Source organism: Choloepus didactylus, chromosome 7 (assembly GCF_015220235.1).
Source record: "Choloepus didactylus isolate mChoDid1 chromosome 7, mChoDid1.pri, whole genome shotgun sequence".
Classification (NCBI taxonomy): domain Eukaryota; kingdom Metazoa; phylum Chordata; class Mammalia; order Pilosa; family Megalonychidae; genus Choloepus; species Choloepus didactylus.
In genome coordinates, this window is record NC_051313.1 from 47135348 (window position 1) to 47141602 (window position 6255).

Sequence of the window (6255 nt, forward strand, 5' to 3'; positions counted from 1 at the left end):
ATACCTTCTCTGAGGAAAGGCCAATGGCATCTGGGGTCCTCTGTCACACATGGGAAGGCAGATAGCTGGCTCTGCTGAAATTAGCCTGGGTTTAGTTTCTGGTTTCAGTGGCTTTCTCCAGAATTTCTCTGGGTTTGTCTTGGCTTCTCTCAGCTCCTGTTTGTCCTTGCTTGTTTTTCTCAGGTCTTTTCTCTCTGAGTGTCTGGGGGTCCTCTCTTAGCTTCTTTGGGGTAAAGTCTGGGCTTATCTCTTATGTTAGCATCTCCAAACCTCTTTCTGTCTGCATCTCCGAGCATCTGGGTCTGGGTTGGCACTGAGTTCTCTTAAGGACTCCAGTAAATTAATTAAGACCCACCTTGAATAGGCAGGGTCACATTTCCATGGAAATAATCTAATCAAAATGCCCCATTCACAACAGATCTGCTTCCACAAAAGTTAATTAAAAGAACATGTCTTTTATGAGGCACATAACAGATTCAAACCAGCACACTGGGCATGGTGCCAGTCAAGGCTGGATACTACTGAAGAATGATCCTGCTCAACCTCCTAGTTGCCTCTACTGAATTTTTCCTTCCCTTAAATGGTTAGTGAACAAATAATTTAAAATCTCTACTAAAAAATTTGAAGATAAAGTAAGCACATGCACTGTGATTAAATCCCCAAATCCTTGCCACTCATCATTTATGCAACTTGCCTATGCCAGCATCTTTCTGGAGAGGTTGTAACCCAGTCCATCCTGGAGGCTGATTTGCTCAGTGCTGCCTAGGGTTACCAGCAGTCCTCTACAGACCAAAAAGGTGAGACCAAAGCTCCCCAGTTTCCACTGGGGTCTGAAAGCCCCAGATCTGTATGCATGGGCACCCTCCCTCATCTGGGCCTGGGAACCTGGCCTCTTTGAGTTGACCCTCAGTTCAGACATGCCATCTGACCAGCAGTCCTTATCCCTCCTCATCCAGCCACCATCCTGCACATGTTTGCTTTGTGGCAATCTCTCCACAGATGCTTCTGGTGACTAATGTCACTGAAAGCATCCTATAACTCCTAATGCTTCCTAGAAGTCAGTTGCCTATTTCAGGCAAGTATCAGCTATTAGTCTTATGGCCTTGGGGTTGCAGAATTCTACATCTTATAAAAACTAACTGGCATTTTTTAAAGGCTATACATTAAAGTACTTTTAAAATACTCTCTCAGGATCCTAAACTTGGAAGTGATGGATCTTACAGGATACACCTCTGGGTTTCTTATTTCTGTAGCACAATGCAAGTAAGTTTAACAGTTGAAGACTTCAGATAGATCCCTTTCTGACTAAAGTCAACCTACAAAACTCAAATACAAGTTGGAAACCATTTCCTCCAATGGAAAAGAAGCCTTGAATATTCAGGACTGAGGGGCTTGAAAGCCACGTGGGGCAGATGGTGGACCAGTTAGAGAAATTTGGAGAGTATTTCTGTAATTCCTGGCGACTGACCATATGAAGGGGATGGTGGACATAGTAATAGGAACGTCAAATGTGGAGTCAGAGAATCTTGCAAGTGAGGAAGAAATTCTTCTCAGAGCTATACATGGCCAAGACCTGAGGCACTTCACTGGTGCTGGAAACTGCTACAGAAGTGGCCCCTGTGGAACCCGGCTCTCCTACGGGGACTATTGAGCTGCGCCTCAGAGCTCCTGGCTAGAGGGACTCCCCTATTCCCCACCACTCTCAGAACATTCAAAAACAGACTTGGCTCCCTCAATGAGAGAATGTGATTCACTTTATAGAATGAATAATCAACTTTGTTAAATGAATATCTTCTATAAAGGCTGCCTGAAGTATGTTTTGTTCATCTTTATCTATAATATGAAATGTCAGGATTTAATCACTAGCCCAGTTAAAGAAAAGGTTGCTTAAACTGTGGGTGTAACTGTCAGAAAAATCAACTATTAAAATATCTTAGACAAAATTTCAATATGAAAATTTCATTTTTAAACTAAATTATCGGATTAGCTACTAGTGAGTTCTGTTTCCAAATGACAAAAAAAAAAAAAAAAAAAAAATACAGTTACATAGGATATTATCTAAATATTTCAAGCCAGGATTAAAAAAAAGGAAACAAAAAGAAGGAAGAAGGATAAATTTTTAAACTAAATTTAAAGTAAAATTTTTACTTTATTTTACTTTCTAATTTAGAGATAAATCAAACGAGGAAAGGAGGAGTGAAAAACTACAGCTGGGGGAATTTTTGGAAGAAGCTGGTTCCAACAGGGATATATTCCTTCTGCTTTATCACAAAGTTTCTAAGAAGGTGTGCTAGTTTCATTGGTCAGATATTATGGCATTAAATGACACGTTTGCAGATTGGGTTGTCACAGTGCATTAATCAGGACCCATGTATATTGGCTCTCTTTTATTTTTATGTCTTCTAGGGGTAGTCATCCTCTGTAAGTTCAGTGCTAGACATTAGAAGCAAATGCATTTTTCTTGTTGTATGGCTCTTTCTCTGGTTATTCTCTTTCTGGCATGGGTATATGTTGGTTCAGCTTTTTTAGCTTACAGTATTATATGCCAGTATTTAGATATGGGTATTGAAGAGTTAGAAAAGGCAAAAGGTTTCATTGTATGCTTTCTCTGAAATTGTTTAGGCCTTGTGTCAGTTATCAGTTTATTGCCTCAGCTTCAAATTCATGTATCATTGCCTTTTCTGACAAAATGGAGCAGGACCCTTTAAATGTTTCTCCTTTGCTAGCTGACACAGTGTCAAACTTTGTTAGTGGAAAATGTGGAGGACACGTGAAAAAAGAGGCTTCCTGTCTGGGTTCAGAGTGCTCCACTCAAGGGCTCCTGCAGCTCATGGCTTCTGCAGCTTCTGGTTCCTGCAGCAATCAGCTTCGCCAGAGTGATGTTCCTGCAACACACGTGGCCAGCAGCACCCGCAGTCAACACTTTTCCTGACAATCTTCAAAATGCAGTGCCCCAGTGAGACACCTCTCCATAAATGACTTTCCTGGCACCCCTTTGGGAAACTACAGCTAGCTCATTCTGACTTGCAGCACCTACCTGTGGATGGCTTCCCCTGGATCTGCAGATGGAGGATATCCAGCAAGTTCCACAGGCCAAACACTCCTCCACCATCCAGTGAGCCATGGCTGTTATGGACCAAAAGTGAGTCCTCACCCAAAGGGCACCAAGTGGATCAAGTGACACCAAGATTTTGAGAAGAGAAAGAGTTTGTTCAGCAAAGGCAGCCTTGCAGGCTACAAGAGAACTTGTCTCAGACCTGTCTCCCTGAGTTACAAGCATAACAACATTAGATTGGCTTTTCAGTGGAGAGGTAGGTGACGTGGGTTGATGGATGGCTCAAGGGTGGGACTTTCTTACGCAGGCATAGTCACAAATCATGCCAAAACGTACTGCCATATACATCCCATGTTCAGAAAATGGTGTCTAAATCCTGCCCAGAGGTAGAGAATTTACCATTATAATGACTAAGGTGACTCGAGGTCAAGATTTTATTTAATTGTGCATGCTCTTAGGGCTGGTTTGGGTTGGTTTAATTGGATAACAAAAAAAGCAGGATCTTGTGGTTACTATAGGAGTTAGCTCAGCTTCTGATTGGGTACAGGGTCTTGTGGTTAGGGCCTAGCAGGTGCTGAGCTCAGGGTGGGAAAGTCTTGATTGGGGGTGGGGGGGTCAAGGGGATTTATGTGGCAACTCCTGGGCCCTTCCACCGCCATTCCCTCTCCAACAAAATCTGTTTTTCAGGGTTAGGAGGAGAAGACTGCTGTCTTCTTTAGGTGTTCTATCTCAGCCTTAAGAATGTTAGTTGCTTCCTGTATCTATTACTTCTGTATTCATTAGAGTTCTCTTCACTTCTTAATAGCCAGTACCTTGTCACTCCAATCCCCTGTAATAGTTAGTAATTCTGTATATTAAACTTTCCTGTTCAAATTACTGTGTTTTTTGTGTCTCTTGGTGGAATTCTGACTGATGAAGGCCTTATTAGCTTAAGAATGATTAATATGGTGCAGAATACTTTATTAACATTTTCTGCATTGCTCTATATGACAAGAGGATAGATATTTATAAAGTGTTTATCTAGCTCTCATTTATTACTTTCAATCTTTCCCCAGGCATCTTGAGAGAGGACTGTGAGAAAGAGATGGCTAATTACCTATTATAATAGCCATTTTACTTTATTCTTTAAGAAGATATCATGATCTTTAGGTGGGAACTGTGTTTCTCCAGAATAAAATGTTTCCTCTTCCCAACTCTCCTTTTCATCAGTGAGTGATTAGGTAAATAAATTCTTGCCACTGACATGTATAAGGCAGGAAGTTGCTTAAAGGGAGCTAACCTAACTGGGATGGACCATTTTTGTACCTGTCTGCCTTCCCTTTGTCTTCCTGCTTGCAACTTGATGCGGTGGCTGGAGCTACTATAGTCATCTTGAACCATGTGGTACTTTAAGGATGGAAATCATGCAGGAGACAGTGGAGCTTAGATAGGAGTCAGAGTTTGGAGATACTGCAGAGCACTTGAACCAATTTAGCCATTCTATTTTTAACTTGTTTAAAGCCACTCTGTTTTTAGGTTTTCTGTTGTTTGCATCTGAATCTAATCCTGACTCATACAGACTGATTATTCTTAGTCTTGATTGTGGCATCTCATTTGTCTGGCCTAATATCATAGCGGCATAAAAATATTATGACAAAGTCAAATAAAAGAAAACTGTGCTCTGTGCCAGATTTCATTTCCCATATCTATTGTAGTAACCAGAAATTTTCTAAGGCTTAGTTAGCACTCTCCAAAGGGCACTGCTACCTGCAGGAAGAGTTGCTGTGGAAGCAATGCTCAGAGAGCTTTAGCGAAGAGACGTTGTCAGAAATCACATATGTTTTCACCTTCTCCACTCATAATTGCATAAGTCTATACTCTTATTTCCAGCCAACTCCTATCCATAGCAAGGGAAAAGCATGCATTTATACTTGGTTTATTCTGCTTTTTTTCTCAAGGAAATTATTATTTATATTTGAAGAGTCACCAAAACCATATATCTGAAACATCGAAGTGACATATTACTCACCTATTCAAAATATTTGAAGGGACTCCTTAAAATCTTGGAGTTTATAATGTTACCTTTCCCTAATATTTATTTTTGAGATTTTTTAACCCTATTTTAGTATTACTCATTTCAAAAAGATATGACAGGGATGGCTCTACTTCCAGTTGAGATGTAGAATGATTGTGTAAGACCTCCACTTCTATGGTAACAATAAGAAAGAAAATGGATAAAATAGATATCTTGCTTTTCCCTGAAGCTATCAAAATCCTGAATTAAGGAAGCTGTGTTCAAATAAATTCCAGAGGAGAAGTATTTTATAGGCAACTTGTGGGAGCTTCCAAACCTGATAACTATCGCCTGAACTGGATGCAGGAAGATTGGAACAGCAGACCTGCCATATGTAAAGAGACTGCATTCTCTTTCAAGAGGAAACTAGCAGAGACTTAAATAGATTAAAGAATTTTCAAGACATGAAAATATCATAGATAAAGAGATGGAAAATTTCAGTAGAGAAATGAAAATTTTGGAATGGAAAATATAATATTTGAAACCAAATATTTAATGAATGACTTAAGTACATAGGAAAGACTTAGTGATTTGAAATTAACAAACATGAGGCAAAAAAAGTAATTAAAAATATTATCAAAGCATCAGTGATCTGTGACAATATCAAGAGATACATAGCTGGAGTCCCAGAAGAATTAGAAGGGAAAAAAATGGGGCAAAAAAGAAATCCAAGACATCTCATACGTTTTCAATTTGATGAAGAACATAACTCAAGAAGTTCAGTAAATCTCAAGTAGAATAATGCAAAGGAAACCAAACCTAGGCACATCATAACTACATTGCTAAAAATAAAAGGTGAAGAGATAATCTTAAAAGTAGCGATAGAAAGACCCATAGAAATACCATAGTAAATTTCTCACCAGAATAAATGGAAACTAGAAAACAGTGGAATCACATTTTATAATGTTGAGGAAAATGAAAAAGAAAATATCTCACTGTACAATTCCACATACAGCAAATAATTGATATTTTAACAGATTGCAACAATTTGGTCATTATTGGTCAAGATACTCAAAATATTGTGTTTTTCACAGTTTTAACTTTATTTTTTTATTCATGTAAGTGAGAAGAAAATCTTTCTATCCCTTTAGTTTTATCTTTCTCTTTGCATCTCTCCTAAGAGATTGAGTTGGATGAGTCTGATTCT